This window comes from Sceloporus occidentalis, unplaced genomic scaffold (genome assembly GCF_023333645.1).
Source record: "Sceloporus occidentalis isolate IW3139 unplaced genomic scaffold, rSceOcc1.0.p SCAF_260, whole genome shotgun sequence".
Lineage (NCBI taxonomy): Eukaryota > Metazoa > Chordata > Lepidosauria > Squamata > Phrynosomatidae > Sceloporus > Sceloporus occidentalis.
Window position 1 is genome coordinate 509,966 of NW_028317240.1, and position 17,073 is coordinate 527,038.

Here is a 17,073-nt window from a genome sequence, read left to right on the forward strand (position 1 = left end):
GAAATCACTTGCAAAGTGAGAAAAAAAACAAACCTAACAGAGCAGTGTTCATGGTCCTCGCGCATATTCATTTACACCCACTAGGATTGCTCTACCTTCTCTGATGGCATGAAAGATCAAAAGTTCCTTTAACATATTTGTTTTACTGTGTCAATGGGCTGAATTCAATGATAAGTCCATCGCTGTGTATAGAAGAAATATAAGGTGATGCATTTTATCTAATTTATTAACATTTTTGTTTAATAAATCAGGGCAAATGTACTGTTTTTTTTTAGCTCATTATGTATTTGTTGTTACTAGTCGAACACTTAGCGTGATTTTTTAAGAAAATAAATAGACATAAAGCTATAAAAAGTCCCGGATACAACAATGGGAGAACTGCCTTCATTTTCAATTATACATTTTTAATAAATTCATTGGTCTCTTCTTGTGTTATATTATCAATTTTTGAATATTTTTTTTCTTAATTTCAGCAGATTACAATTAAGTAATCTTGCAGTAACTTGACTTAAACCACAGCCATGTGAACACTGCTTTCATATTACACAGAATGTCCCATTTTATCCAGGTAAATATTAATACCAGTTTGGAACAAAGAACATTTAGCCATACCTTTAACAAATAGTTTATTTACTGTTCTTTTGATTATTATTCCAACACCTTATGCAACCATTTTCAATAACATATTTGTCCTCCTGTTAATATCTTGATTTTCCAACATATTTAAACTTGTGAGCAAACTAAGTAGTTGAAGGCAAATGGCACCCATTCCCCCACCAGGGTATCAATGGCTTTCTGGAAAGGGTAGCTTAGTAAATTGAGTGGCAACCACTCAGAACTATACAAGACGAGCTTGCTGTGACTTCTATGACCGTTACTGCAAATTGTACTGACATGCTACAGCATGGGCAATGCACTGGGGAGGAAAAAGATCAAATAAATGTATTGTATTCTAACTTCCACAAAACCGGAATGCGTTCAGTAAGCAAAAAGGTAGTCAAGTATGCCCCTTAACCAGTTGGTGAATTTGCTCATGGTAGCTGAATAGTTTCTAAATTTTTGGTACTACACTGTCTACAAATGACACCCTGCAGCTGCCAGCAAACAGTATTGTGTTAGTTGTATGTATTCCATTTACTTGTGAAGTTACCAACCTACATGCAAGCATAGCAGTAAAAAAAATAGAAGGACCCTCTTCTTCTCGTATGGCTCAATTTAGTTGTCAGTTATGTAGAATAGTTATTTTCACTACCTCTCATTGTAATGGAGTTTTAGAACGTGCTGGCTCTATAGATAAAATGTAATGTATAGTACTACATGGAGGCATACTTAAAAGGAGGCAATGCCCTAGGACCAGGGGTTTTTATCTACAATTACAGGGCCAGATTTTGAGAAAGTATTCCTTTACTAAAAGAGTAGTAGAATAGCCTTCCAGCAACAATGGTAGATGTTAATATGACAAGAGAACTTAAACATGTCTTATATAAGCATATAGCTATCCTTAAAGTAGGAGTTTCATAGGATAAAAAAAAGCGCTGTATGAAGTCAGTGCTGTATGAAGTTACATAGGTTATCACTGACAAAAACCTGTTTCTCATCTTATTGTGTTACCATTGCCAGCTATGTGATCATTTAGGTGACTTTCCCCTGTTCCACACCAAGCTGATTCTTTATGGCAAAGATAATGAAATACATTCCTCCAAATACTTTTATTAGCCAGAGTGTCAGGCTAGGTGATTAAAAATGGGGTATTCTATTGTTTTCCACAGGCAGTATAATATTTTAATAATAAAATAATATATTGGGCTAACAGAGCTAGAATACATATAAATGACTAGCATAAAACTACAGTCCATAATGACATCAAGAACAAGCATTCAAGTACAGGCATTCTTAAAAAAAGGAGCCACTGCTAATTTATCAGGATGATTGCATTACTAGCATAAAAGCTGGTGTAGGGCTTTAAAGGAACATTGTATATAACATTGTTTATAATTCAATTTAGAAGAACTGACCTTTATAAAGGACTGGCTTTGTAGAAATTGGTATTCTTTTTTGAAAGTCATAAAAAGAATTACAGATACAGTAACTGATTTAAAAATTTTAAATTCAATATGCCATTTTTAAATTGAAGTAGATATGTAAGAAGACATCCTCAGAAGTACATCTATACAGAGTACATAAAAGTAAACAGGTGACTCGTTATGTTACATTACAATAAATAAAATAATGTAGAACCAGTTTTACAATTTCTAGAAATAAATTAACCCCTTACTCACAATTGCCGGTTCTGAAACTGAGATCAGCATCAGGGGCCATATCTCGCCCCTCCCCGGGGCGCTATACACTGTATGGTTGCAGACGCCCATTTTAAGAGCGTTGATCACATTCTAAACTTCAATGGTGTCGCTGAAATGCCTCGAGGTTGAGGCATTCAGCAACGCTGAGATCGGCATCAGGGGCCATATCTCGCCTCTCCCCGGGGTGCTATACACTGTAGGATGGCGGACTAAATGGAACGTAGGTCAGTACACCAGCCGGGCACAGGGTAACAGAGAAACAGCAAAGTCCGTATAACAATAGCCAGGTTTGGTACACAAGAAATTCAGGAACGCCGTTTAGTAGCCAAGGTCAGTATTAGGGGAAGGCAGCAGAGTCACAGGAATAGCCAGGTTCGGTACACAGGAATTCAGGAATCTCAGGAAACACAAGGTAAGAAGCACTACTTGGCACAATAACTGAGCACTGAGTGTGACGTCAACTGAGCGTGTACTCTGCCGTCTCTGTCTGGAGACGGCTAAAGTTGGTAGGGGGCGCGCACGGAGGAAGGTACTGGAGGCACTATGCGGGATCCGGTACCCGCGGGTACTCGGGTGAGTTACTCCGTCGGGGTCCGGTACACGGACCCTGACAATCTACTCAAAAATACTGGCATGGAAAGTGTTAAAATACCAGCATTTGAAATGCCCTGGGGTATCTAGTTTTCAAAAATATATGGTCTCAAATAGAATATGGGCACACAATGACCACAAAGATGGTGTCGATTCCCACCTTTACGCCTTTTGCGCAGCGTGTCGGTAGTAGCGAGCGGTAGCATGTCTCTATGTAGTTGTGAGAGTTATCTTGCTACGTGATCTTTGGTCTGCCCTCCAATTCATCCACTTGCACATGTGCTACTCCCGTGCTCTCTCCCGGGTCAAGGTGGCCCCAAAGTCTGCTAGGAGCATAGTCGGAGCCCTGATCGTACCTCCAGAGCCACAGTGGCATGGGTAGTTTCATCCCATCTTCACCACGTCTGTACCTGCCGTATGGTGGTATGGTGTGAGACGGAGCTGCTGCTTTCTACGTCTGTCTCGTTTGGGGACATGAATTTATTTATATTTACTATTTTTTAGAAAAGTGATCAAATGGTCACTCCAATTTAAACCAGAAGAGCTCTAATTTTAAAATGCCTATTTTACTCACTCGTCATTTTATGAGGAAACATCCAAGAGAGTTACACTGATATAAATGACACACATTCCATTTTCTATATTAAGAAAAGTGATGATTTTGATGTATTACATTAAGTAGTATATGTTCAATTTTTCTGAGAGCATTCTTGACTTTTTGACCTTAAAGGAAGTCAGCACCTTCATTAAAGAGATTGCCCTTTATTTTATTAATCCGTCACCGGCTAAATGCAACCGAAACACACTAAGGCTCTATAACAACTGGAGCCGGACAGTGAAAAAAAAATAGATTTCTTCTACACACATATATGCATGCACACTTAAATCAACTGATTAGATAAAGGCAAACAGTCAGCATGCTCAATAGGAGACAATGGTTCATTTGTAGAAACATGATCTCTGTCAATAAATCTTAACAGTCATAACAGATGAAGTGAGTGTTCAGTCAAAGAAGGAGACATTGAGTGAAATGTGAAACTCCTAAAGGACATCTGAATGTGGCCTACTGCAATTTAAAGATTTTTGTTCAATCTATTGCCAGACTGTGTTACATATATTGGTGCTTCAATTTCTTTTTTTTATTTTTTTATTTAAGCAATGGGATTTTGCAATAGGGAATATATATATATATATATATATATATATGTGTGTGTGTGTGTGTGTTTTTCTCCAAAAATAGAAATAGATAATTCTTAGCTAAAAGAGCAGTTTAGAGAGAGGTTACTTTATTGTTATTTCCTTGATTTTTGTAGTTTTTGTGCACTGGTTATCATCATGCCTTTTTAACACTTAAAGATACTGAATGATAGTGGAAAATGTACATTTTGTTGATAAGAAATTTTTTTTTTTGCTATTCTAGTGGAACGGGCTAGTCTGCCTGCCCGTACTACTACCCAAAGAACTTTTATCGCAAGATAGAGCCACACCATGAACACATTTGGCTTGCAAACATCACCGCATGGCATGTCCTCCAGACTTGTAAACAGGTCCTCAGATCTTGTGTGCCTTATATCCTAATCAGTGAACGTAAAGGAGCTTTATTAAATCTGGAGACCCACTGAACAGCAAAAAAGTTACTGACTAGCACTAATAGAGCACTTATCCTTTAGCCTCAGTTGACCTAAAAATACATTAATAGGCACTCAAATACTTGAGCAAGACTACCTTTGACATCAAATTGACTAGAAAATTATATAGTGGACCATAGTCTCACTAGAACCACAGAAGGACAAGGTCTTGTGGTGGTCCTTATTGTTCCAGCCCTTTCAGTGTTTGTAGTGGCAAATGTGCCACCCACTGTGCAGCCATGCTCCATGTATATGTGAATATCTGACCCCATGCAAACACAGATTTATATATATTATTACGCACTATTAACATAAACTCAAATAGATTTACTGTTTACACCATCCACTCATGGAATTAGTTCATTGTACTGGGATGTGTCCATGATCATGGCATCAGATAACAAAAAATTAGGTAAAGAGGTAAGGTAACAGTGTGACATAGACATTATTTGCTTGTTAGATGATCTGGTCAAATTAGAGGACTGAGCGACCAAGTTGCAGATGAGATTTAACACTGAAAATGTCCTATGCTTATACTAGAAAAACGATATGATATAATTATACAAGTACATACGGGGACAATAACAACCTCCCTGATGACCTATGTATGAAAAGGACTGTGCAAGGAATAGGAGATCATCCATTCAGACTCGAAGAAAGGAATTTTAACCAAAAGTTTTGAAAAAGGGTCCTTTACTGTGAAAATAAGGGATGATGCATGCTATGTTTCTTTAATGAAAATGAAGTTCTTTGGTTTGGCTAACCATCTATGTTCTTAAACAAATTACCGTATTTAAAGGTATATAAGTATATACAGTTTTTTTGTTTTCTTATGGGGTGGCATTTTCAGGTAAACATTAAACAATGAAGTAGGGCTGCAACTAACGATTATTTTAATAATCGATTAGTTGGCCGATTATTTTTTCGATTAATCGATTAATCGGATAAAAAAAAACAATATGCAAATTTTTTGTTTATTTAAAATAATTTAATGAACTGGATGTTAAAAAACAACTTAAAATTTACATTAACATTCTTATTTTGTTATGATGTAATAAAAAAACAATATTTTCAAAGTACAAAAACCCAAACACAATATTTATGAAATAAAATAACCCCAAACATTCTGAAAAGAGGTATACTGTTCAAGAAACTTTGCACCCAGCACTTTGCACCCGGCACTTTGCACCCGGCACTTTGCACCCGGCACTTTGCACCCAGCCCTGGCACTTTGCACCCAGCACTTTGCCCCACCCCTGGCACTTTGCACCCGGCACTTTGCACCCGGCACTTTGCACCCGGCACTTTGCCCCAGCCCTGGCACTTTGCACCCAGAACTTTGCACTCAGCACTTTGCACCCAGCCCTGGCACTTTGCACCCAGAACTTTGCACCCAGCCCTGGCACTTTGCACCCAGCCCTGGCACTTTGCACCCAGCACTTTGCACCCAGCCCTGGCACTTTGCACCCAGAACTTTGCACCCAGCCCTGGCACTTTGCACCCAGCCCTGGCACTTTGCACCCAGCCCTGGCACTTTGCACTGTGCCCCTGCACCCAGTCTCCAACTCTGCCCTGCACCCAGCCCTGCCCCCACATTCTGCCCTGCCCCCACACTCACACCCTGCACCCACTCTGCTCTGCACCCACACTCACACTCTGCCCTGCACCCAGTCTCCAACTCTGCCCTGCACCCCCACCCCCACTCTGCCCTGCACCCAGTCTCCTGCCCTGCCCCCACACTCACACCCTGCCCTGCATCCCCACCCCCACCCTGCCCTGCACTCAGTCTCCTACCCTGGCCTTCCCCCCCCACCCCCACTCTGCCCTGCATCCCCTGAAACCCCACCCCCACCCCCGCGAACCGCTCTGTGCGAACGGAGCCACTCGCACAGAGCGAACCGCAACTAAAAGAAGGCGCGTGTAGCGGAAGCGGGGAACGCTCGCGGAGGTAAGTAAAAGGAGCCGAGTGCTCCAACAACGAATCGATCACTCGATTAATCGATAACGGAAATCGTCGACAACGATTTCCGTTATCGATTATTATCGATTTTATCGATTCGTTGTTTCAGCCCTACAATGAAGACTAGATACGGGGAAAGAGGGCGAAATGACTCAACATTCAATATGGTAAGGTTCTCCTTTTCATTTATTTTCCACAACAACTGTTCTGCCTCAATAATCCTATTAGATTATCAACATTATGACCCATAAAGAAGCAATGAGTGCATCAACACTATGGATACTTTTAATTCATGAAAATAAGTAAAATCAACACAAAAGTGTCTTGTCATTCTAGTTTCAAAGTTGCACAACTCTTTTTTTTAATAACTCTATATTTTGAGCAAAAAAAAGGCATTTTTCAATTTCAAATGTTTGCACTACTTGAGTTACCTATAGTAAAAGCTTTTTTGCTCTCTCTGCTTTTTTGGAAACGATTCAAAAGAAAATGCAGCCACTTAGTGATACAATCCTTGATGTTTAAACCTGGCAGAGAACCAAGTCTGGCTTGACTCAATCAACTCCGCATGTAATGTGTTATGGAATACTCTGAAACGTACAGTAGATAGCAAAATACAAATTGCATATGACCGGCAACCAAATATTTTCATTTTTTTGCATAAAGTACTGTACGGAATGATCAGTCGCGCATATTATGGGAAAGTTGATAATGATGTCATCACAATGCAGTTTGGCACATAGTATGTATATGTTGAATATATAAAAACCTCGTGCAAATGAACAGTGAAGAACTGTGTTGTAATACTTGTGTAACCTTTTTTGCGACTAAATGGTGTAGATTTCAAACAAATCCCATGTTAAGGACAAGCAAAAAAAGATTTAATTAAAAAGCATTAATTATTAATGTAAGTATCTCAATGATGAGGGGATTGTCATTGGATTATATTTTTTATCCAAGTCTGAATCATTTCTTTATAGAAAAGAAACCAAAATCTGCAGCTGTTTATCTTAAACAAACACTCCGGCCATTGAGCAAATATTTAAAAAATATATGAAAAGTGAGTTTATACAAAGATCTTTTTACTTTGGTTCTCAGTCAGACACATAGTCTAAGATTGTTATTGTTATTTAATACCTTAGCAAATGTCTTAAATGACTAAAAATATCCAAAAACACGCAGTGGAATATAGTTACTCTCTGGCCTCCCGTCGGAAATGGGAGAGGCGTTAGGCATGAGATTTGGAAACAGAGGTTATGGAGGGACAACACTTCTACCCCATACATACCCCATATTCCTATATATTCTGCAGGGTAGGCAAAGGGGCTGATGGGAGGGAGAGATTGCGGTGGGTTTCCATGTGAGGTGGGATTTAGAGGTTTAAAATAAGTATAGGGAAGCTGGACTATGGTGAGGGTATCAGGCATTTTAAAAAGAGGAAGATAGCTATAACAATACATCAGCTTGTTTTTCAGATTAATTTGCACATTTTAGTTAAAAGAAAGAAGAACGGACATTTGTACCTCATGGTAGGCAGGAGACTGAAATGAAAGGAGGAGGGGGAATCATAATTGGTTTGAAAATTAAGGACATAACATGTAAATAACTACATTTTCCAAAAAAACAGCTTCGCTTATGGCCACTACAGATGCCTTCCGATATGACTTTTATGGGTTTCCAGGCAGCACATTTTCGTTATTGCTAATGTAGGGTTTATTGACCGGGATAGTGCGCATCATGTAAGGAAGTCATTATGTTCCAGATGTGCTTTCGTAGGTCTATATTATGACAACAATCGTGTTGGCATTGCCCCCTGGGCTGAACATTGCTGGCCTATACTTGTTTACGACATAGGAATTATTCTGATTTCAAATACCAGGAAAATGTAAGATTTGGCCATCTGGAAATCATTTGTTGCACCATAATATGCCATCTCATTAGTTTCAAGTATGAAAACCAGATTGCAGATAATTTGTAAGAATGTTGGAACTGATATAGTGGATAATAAATGAGAAAACAATTCTAGATACTAAGAGGGTTGAGCTGAATAACTGATGTAATAGTGGAAAGGAAGCTTTAAGTAAGACGGGGAGAGAGTCCATAGCTCTCCAGTCATTGTGGATGAGATACTGTTTTTCTCTGAATATTTTTTTGTGAAAGATAGAAATGACACGCAATATTGGGCTTGTACAACTCAAGGGCACAGGAGTGTTTTTTACATTTTACTAAAGCTTTTGAAAACTTTCCCATCTCTTGCATATAATAAATTTTGGGGTTGTTGAAGCAGAAAGTACACAAATAACAAATTCCCTGTCCCTTATTATAACTTTACACATTTTAATGATATGTGGTAAATATTCTATCTTTGTGGGTACCAAGATAACCTTTTATTTTTAATTGGACACATTAATTTTTTTGGGGATATTTGTTCATTTGGGTATGCATATAATATAAAGGGTTTATTAAAGGGTTTATCAGCCTTACTATTAATTTCACAGTTTTAAATGTGTTCATCCTTACACATTGTTGGCAGACAGAGGTGTTATTTATCATGTTATGCACTTATAAACCAGCATGGTAATTAATCAAGCAAGACAAGCAATTTGCATATTAGGAAAAACATTCTGCCTTTTGGGTATGCAGACTTCCAGTAGAGAATGAAATAGCCCTTAGTTCCGTGACAACCTAACTGCTAAAATAAAATCATTTTCTATGACCTTGTGATCAATGACTTGATCTATTTTGATAGTGTGAAATTAATAATAACAAATGAAACTCTTCGAGCTCTTTTATTAAAGACAGTTTTTTTTCTAATGAAATTATGGGGTAAAAATAATTTTAAGAACAACCTTGAGTAGGAGCAACTCATAAACAATTACGTTACCTGTCTGGTTATAATTGTTTTTGGCTTTTCCTCCATTCCCTATGACATAAAACACCAGAAGACTTATTTGAAGATTAAGCCTTAAATGGACAGTATATGATACATCATACGTATAAAATGCTTTAGCTTGTGTACTGTATAAATGTAAATTTATCTGGAATATTAACAATAGCAACTAATTGCATGAGATTTATTTCAAATAGGATCAGATCTGTAACATTCTAGATTGTTAAGATATTTGCTGTAATAACACTTCAGAGAAACTATAAGGTTGTAAACCATCTCCTATGCTAAAGACAGATGCATAATCTGCACCAACAAGCAGATAGAATACATAAAGTTTGGTACAATATCTAATTCACTGTAGGATTACAATCCAATTTTCATTTCGGGTTCATGGGAAATGTTGGAAATGTTGCCTGAATTAACCTGGATAAGGTTCTGGTAGATGTCTAAAACTGAAAATAAAACAGATTATAAATGTTTTAGATTTCAGTGCTGATCCTATTATTTTCTAGATCCTGAGAACGTTCTTTTGAGTCCCTGGTGGGTCCCATCCCTCTGCTTTTATTATCATGGCGAAATGAAATGGTCTCCTTCTTCTTCTTCTTCTTCTTACGACAAGGAAGACGAGATTTTTTTCATGAATTGAGGGACCTAGCATGCCACATGAGCAGGAAGAGAGAGAGGGGGGCCGAGTGGTTTTCACTTATCAAGTTGTCAGTACCCGGAAGATGACGTCATTTCCGGCGCTCAGCATTACAAGCCGGCACCGAGACAAAGGGGGGGGGGTAAGTACAAAGGGGGGGTAGGGTAGATAATAGGGAGGGAGAGTAAGGGTAGATAATGGGGGGGCGGCAGAGGAAGGGCGGAATTTTAAACTTCGCCCCAGGCGACATTATGCCTTGGGCCGGCCCTGCACATGATTTACTGTTCTAAAGCCTTTAGCATCTCGGCTCAGCCACTGTTACAAAAGCTGACAGAACTATTCTGCTTCCACCACAGAATGATAGTAATGTAGCGATATGTGAGACAGAACTTACTGAAAAAGAACATTTATATGGCGCCTGGGAACAGGAAGTTAGCATGACTGCTCCAAGAGTATACAATACACTGAAAATACTATTGTAACAGGTTTACTTAGTGTAATGAACTGCAAGGTGTAAGAAAAGTAGCAGATTAAGCAGTGCTAAACCTTGTCTGTTCTCACCAGAGCATCTCTTATATTCTGTTTGTTCAAGAAAGCTTAAAATGCTGTTACATTTATATTTTTGGAAATGATGTGTGATGTATTTGTTAAAAACATATATCATTCCATTTTAGTTCAATATCACACATAGTTCTTCACATGCCAACAGGATGTCAAACCTAGACAAGCTCTAGCGTTAAAGTTGGAAACCAATTCAGACACGTGTTTGGACACCATTTACATATGCCTAAATGATTGGCAGACAGCTGATTTCATAAAAAGAGTCTTGCACAGTCAACGCTGACATAAGGAGTTTCATGGTAGCTAAATTTTGCAAGACTTGCAATTTTGGATTTAAGAAATGGAAATAAAGCATTTGTTGATAAGATATTTATCTGCGGAAGACGGATTACACTATATTGTAGAATGCCAATGTGTTAGATGCAGTAAATTATTTTAAAAACTTGGCACAGCATATAGAATGTGTGAAGTTCAAGGTAAAAATCTACAATGCAGGACCTCAAAAACCATAGCAAAGGGCTTTGGGAAAATAGAGGAGACTTTCTGCCCTAGTGAAAGATACTCTATGGTTAAATCTCAGGTTAAGCAGCACCTTATTTATCCCCACAACACCAGTATGGTGATTCTATAGGCAAAATGTGTTAACTACAGGAATGCAATCCTTAAGACAAGGAATACAAAACGATGAAGACAGGGCGAGCAGAGGTCGGGGTACGAAGCTCAGGACCAGTATGGAGAACAAGCAAAGAGTCATACATAGTGACATCAATATAGATGGGTAATTCAGAGTCATGATCAAGCCAAGGATCAAACATGCAATATTAGATTTCATGATTGGTTGCTCTGTACACTGGAATGGTAGGGAGGATATATTGAAGTTTGGCCAGGTAAAAGGGCTCCAACATGAAGATCGCTAATGGAGGTCTCGCACTGAGAATCCCCGGGGGCAGCAGCTGCTGGGAAAGGTAAGCAGTGGGGGCTGTTACAGAATGTATATGATTCTTTGAGACTTAAAAACAAACTGGTTTTATCATTTTACAACTTTACATTATACTAATGCGCCAACCTCTATTTCAAAATAGCCGAATAACAGTAGAAACAGACATGTAGACAGTCACATCTAAGTTCAAATTTGAGAACTTTGAGAAACGGCAAGCTGCGATTTACAGAACATTGCCATCTAATACTTCATGTTCTCTGTGGTCACTTTTATATACACCAATAGGCCCTTGAAGCAAATAACCACTTTGTCAGTTTACTAATTTATATCTATATACCTCTACTGCTAATTGCTAAAGAATAAACATACTGTATCTTTCATGACATGTAAAACTTCTCACCTCCAACCCTTAATGGTCAACTTTTACATTTTTTTCCACCAGTAACCATGTTCTTTGTGGTCAAAGCAAACATCACATAGCCTGACCAAAACCAGTAATGTTATTTTTAACATGCAATCATTATGTAGAACTTTGAAGAAAACCTAAGGGAGCTAAAGAAAAATGTGGAATATCAAGGAGGTCAACTATTTTCTTCTGCATTTGGCTGTATTAGTAAATGTATCATACGGGCAGTAAACTGGAAAGTAAACTAGCCTGCTATTGTAGACATTTTGCCCATTAGAAAAGTTATTGTTTTAGCAATACTGGTGGTATTCTTACTTTGAATTATGTATATAGATGGTGCTAACTGATGATGAATGCTAGCTCATTTATTAAACATTCCCAATATAACTTATTTTTTTAGGGAGAACATCCGTATACTGCCAATAAGAATACCTTTTTAAATAAGGTTATCCTAAGATTAATCGAAAATTAACCCTTTAACCATCCATTACAAAGAATGTTGTTGTCAGGACTCGGGTGATCAGGTCAGGTAGGAGCCCATGCGCAGGGGATACTTGGGGTTCAGTATGTAACCCACGGTGCATGATTATGCAAACAAAGACACCACAAACAGAAATCCAGGTAATGCAGTGTATTTCATGTATATAACAGGACCAGCAAATAAGGGTAATATAGTCTAAGTAACCGGACGTATGGCAAAATAAGTCTTTTGGCAGGGAGCCCGCTTGGAAGGGCACGACAGACAGAGAGCCCGCTTGGAAGGGCACGACCGACAGAGAGCCCGCTTGGAAGGGCACGAAAGGCACACAGCCCGCTTGGAAGGGCACGAAAGGCACACAGCCCGCTTGGAAGGGTACGAAAGGCACACAGCCCGCTTGGAAGGGTACGAAAGGCACACAGCCCGCTTGGAAGGGTACAAAAAGGCACACAGCCCGCTTGGAAGGGTACAAAAGGCACACAGCCCGCTTGGAAGGGTACAAAAGGCACACAGCCCGCTTGGAAGGACACAAAGCAGGGAGTCCACTTGGAAGGACACAAAGCAGGGAGTCCACTTGGAAGGACACAAAGCAGGGAGTCCACTTGGAAGGACACAAAGCAGGGAGTCCACTTGGAAGGACACAAAGCAGGGAGTCCACTTGGAAGGACACAAAGCAGGGAGTCCACTTGGAAGGACACAAAGCAGGAAAGCAGGGAAGCAGGGAAGCAGGAACAGTACAGGTGCAGAGCCACAGCAGGAAAGTCCATAGACTTCAATACAAAGGCCCTGACTGAAGGGCAGGGCAGGTTCATAAAGGCAGGGTAATCCAGGTAACAAGGCCCAGCTGGATGTAGACTAGGGCTCAACCCAGGTAACAAGGCACACCTGAGTTCTGAGTGCTCCAGAGGGTGAAGGGTGGCCACTAGTGGTTGCAGATGTAAACACCACAGGTATAAAAAAGCCATGGTTCAGGCAGTGAAAAATTGATTCCTGACAGTTGTATTGTAGATATTTGTAACAATGGGAACCAAATGGTTCTAATAAAGACCTTGAAGAAACCCATTAAGGAGGTAAAATATTCTAAAATAAGTGTAAAAAAACTGTGAGAAGACCAGTCTACTGTTTAGGTCTATGTTGTATTACATATGCACATAGAGTATATCCACTGTTATATATGATTATATGATTCCAGAAAAAGCTATAGTGTAGACATGTACATTTTATATTTCTCCTAGTAATAACACTCAATCCAAGCATTAATATTCCTTAAATCCTTTACTTTCTGCTGAAACTTTTGGTGCTGTATAAATCAGTCATTCATTATCAGTAATCACTGAGCCTCAGAAATAGGGGAAGATGAATGGTAAAATGTATTCCTGACTGATACATAGAGAGTAACATTGTTCCTGTCCATTATATTTGCAAGCCACCACATAAATTAAAAGTCAGAATCTGAGAAACGTAATGCCAGAACATTAGAGCCTATGAACAATCTAACCAATTTATGGGATGTTTAACCTGTTGGAGATATATTACAGTATCTATATTGCAGATGTAAAGATCAATATAATAATGAATTGAACTGCTGAAAATGATGATAGTCCCGTTAGAACATCTGCATGGCTTCATTATAAAATATTAGGTGAATTAGTGCTCCCCTTTTCCTTGCATCTTAGATTTAGCTCTTTCTCCCATACTGCAAGGAGGAATAGTCTTATTTGAAGAACTAGCGTGGGCTAGTAAACGAGGGTCATGTTAATTATTTATCTTCCCCTCCCTTGCATTTTTATGTTTAAGCATTGATCCAGTTCACTTAATTGTAGTAATCCAAAACCATCCAAAATTCTCATGAGTAAGGTGGTCAACTGGCAAGACACTGAAACTGCTTTCTCTTCTACTTCCCTTTCGTTTCTCTCATTTTCACATTCACTCTCACCATGTCTCATTATATATGTATATAATAGAATAAGAAAAATAAAAAACTATATCAAAATTCATGTTCCTCTGTCATCTGTCTAATAAGTAACACCAAAAAAATGAATGAACTCATAAATACAAAAAAAGCTGGTACTCTAATTTTGTAAACAAATATATGGTATAAATGGTCAAGAAAGGGTTAATTGTTAAGCGAACCTTTAAGCATATGAGACCTTATTTTAATGGTAGGATCTGTTTAAAAAAGCTTTGATCACAAAGTCTCAGAAAAATTTTGAGATTGAGATGTTAAGTGAAAGAATATAATTTAGCTTGTAGGAGATCTATTTGATAATTACAGTTTACAAATAATGTAAAATTATCAATGTCTCTTCACCAATGTGATTTATAAATAACATAATCAGATTTATTGCGGTGATGAAACGAGAACAGACTTCCTCCTCCCACCTAACTGTGGTTTGGCAGAAGAAAAAGGAATTTCACAAATGAACCACGGATATCCTTGTTCTCCTATTTTACAAGTAGAAATGTGAATCTATTTGCAAATTATGTAGTATCATGAGCTCTAGTAGTTCCGGTAATGTATTTTGCTTTTTCTGATGAAACACAGAGAATGAGGAAGGGTATTTCAGTTGTAACTTCCTTAATATAGGACAGAAAAATGAAACATAGTAAGGATCTTCCTGTGGAAATTTGCCAAACATGAAAGAGTTCAGACATGACATTTATAGGAGTATAAACCATTAGATTGTTGCTCAATGAATTTAATTAGAAATATGAACAGAAGAAATACACCTGGAGCTTATAAGAAAACAACATATTTTACTATTCCCAGGATCCTTATACTTGCAGTGTGCATTGAAGCTGACACTTTCATGTTTCCTCATTGGAAACATCTTTCAAAAGAAAAATGTTGGGCCCCAAAGAACACATTCTATTTTCCACATGAAAGTAAAAAAAATAATATTCTAAACTTTAAGTTACTAAAATGTTAAATTCATCAGAAGTCTTCATCCTGCTACTGTCTGTGCGTACAAACATATTCTTTGATACACTCCTGGTATCATAGAAACATTGAACTTCATAGCACATAGGAACATTTCGGTCCGTCTAGCCCATGTATTTTTCATTATGTAAAACTAAGATCGTAATCAGGCTTTGCTCTTTTATGAGATTCAGTTCCCTCACTGTAGTAGCCTCTATCACTTCTGATGGGAGGCCTTTCAATTCACCGTATTTGCTTGATTATAAGACAAAGTTTTTTCCAGAAAAATACGCCTCGTCTTATATTTGAGGTCGTCGTATAATCAAGACTAAGATCCAGATCCCCCGCATCACTGCAGGAGACCTGGATCCTCCTCTCTGGCAGCCGGTGGACGTCTGCACAATGTGCGCAGATAAACTCCGCTGCTGCCGGCACTTCTGTCGGGGCTTCTATAAGAGAGCACCGGTGCTCCACCATAAAAGCCCTGGTGGAATTACCAGTCAGCAGCAGCGCAGGTTGTCTGCACGCATCCTGCAGAAATTCACCGGCTGCCAGAGAGGAGGATCCCCCACAGAGCTGCAGGAGACCTGGATCCTCCTCTCTGGCAGCCTGTGAACGTCTGCGCCATGCGTGCAGACAACCTCCGCTGCTACCCCTAAACTTCCGCCGGGGCTTCTATGACAGAGCACTGGCGTGACGTAGAAACTCCGACGGAAGTGTCATGTAGCAGTGGAGGTTGTCTGCGCGATGCGCGCAGACGTCCACCGGCTGCCTTCACTTAACACCAGGAAGTCTGGAGCATGGGGGACAAGTCTAGGGATGCATCGGTAAATCGGGGGGGGCAACATAAAAGGGGTATTAGGCATATCAGGCGGGCAGATTGGCAAATAGGGGTAATACAGCATATCTGGGGGGGGCAGAGTAGCAAGCCGTGGTGCAGATGTGCATTACTGGGGGCAGGTTGGCAAATAAAAGGAAATAAAAAATGCATTTTTCTCAGAGTTTTTATTAAAAAATAGTTTACATGTAAATGAATATTTACTAGTAAAACGTTTTTCTTATAGGGTAGTCTTATACTCAGGGTTTTGATTTTTTTTCTAAATTAATATTAAAATTTTGTGGGGGTTGTCTTATAATCGAGAAAATATGGTAATTACCGCCCTCTCAGTAAAGTAAAACTTCTTTACATCTAAGCCTCTGACCCTCTAGTTTTAGATTATGACCTCTTGTTCTAACATTTCTCCTTGTTTGACTTTCCTCCTGTACCTTACAAAATGGCCATAGGTTTTTAAATGTTGCTATCACATCTCCACCTTCTCTTATTTCCTCCAAGCTATACATATTAAAGGGTCCTAAGGACACTGCTTCACAGCCCCGAAACCTATATGGGTGACCAGCTAGGTTTTTGCATAACCACACTTTCCATACAGTTTTTTATTGTGAACTTCAGAACTTCTGAATGATACTTGCCTTTCCAGATTAAAAATCAGACTATACAAAATCTATGACAGTTTGAAGAGTAATTGGATTAAACAGCTTCATGTGCAGAATACTAATAGGATTAGGAAGCTTTCCGAAACACATCCTGTGTTAAAATAAAACTCACAAAAAGTCTAGTTTAATTTAAAAAAAAATAAGACTAAATGAGTAAATCATTACATTCATGACACATATGATTGCCTTAGGATAAGGGTTTCTATCCCATATTTATAAATTAATGTTTATTTTCTGCTTGTAAAATCTCACAGATGATGACACA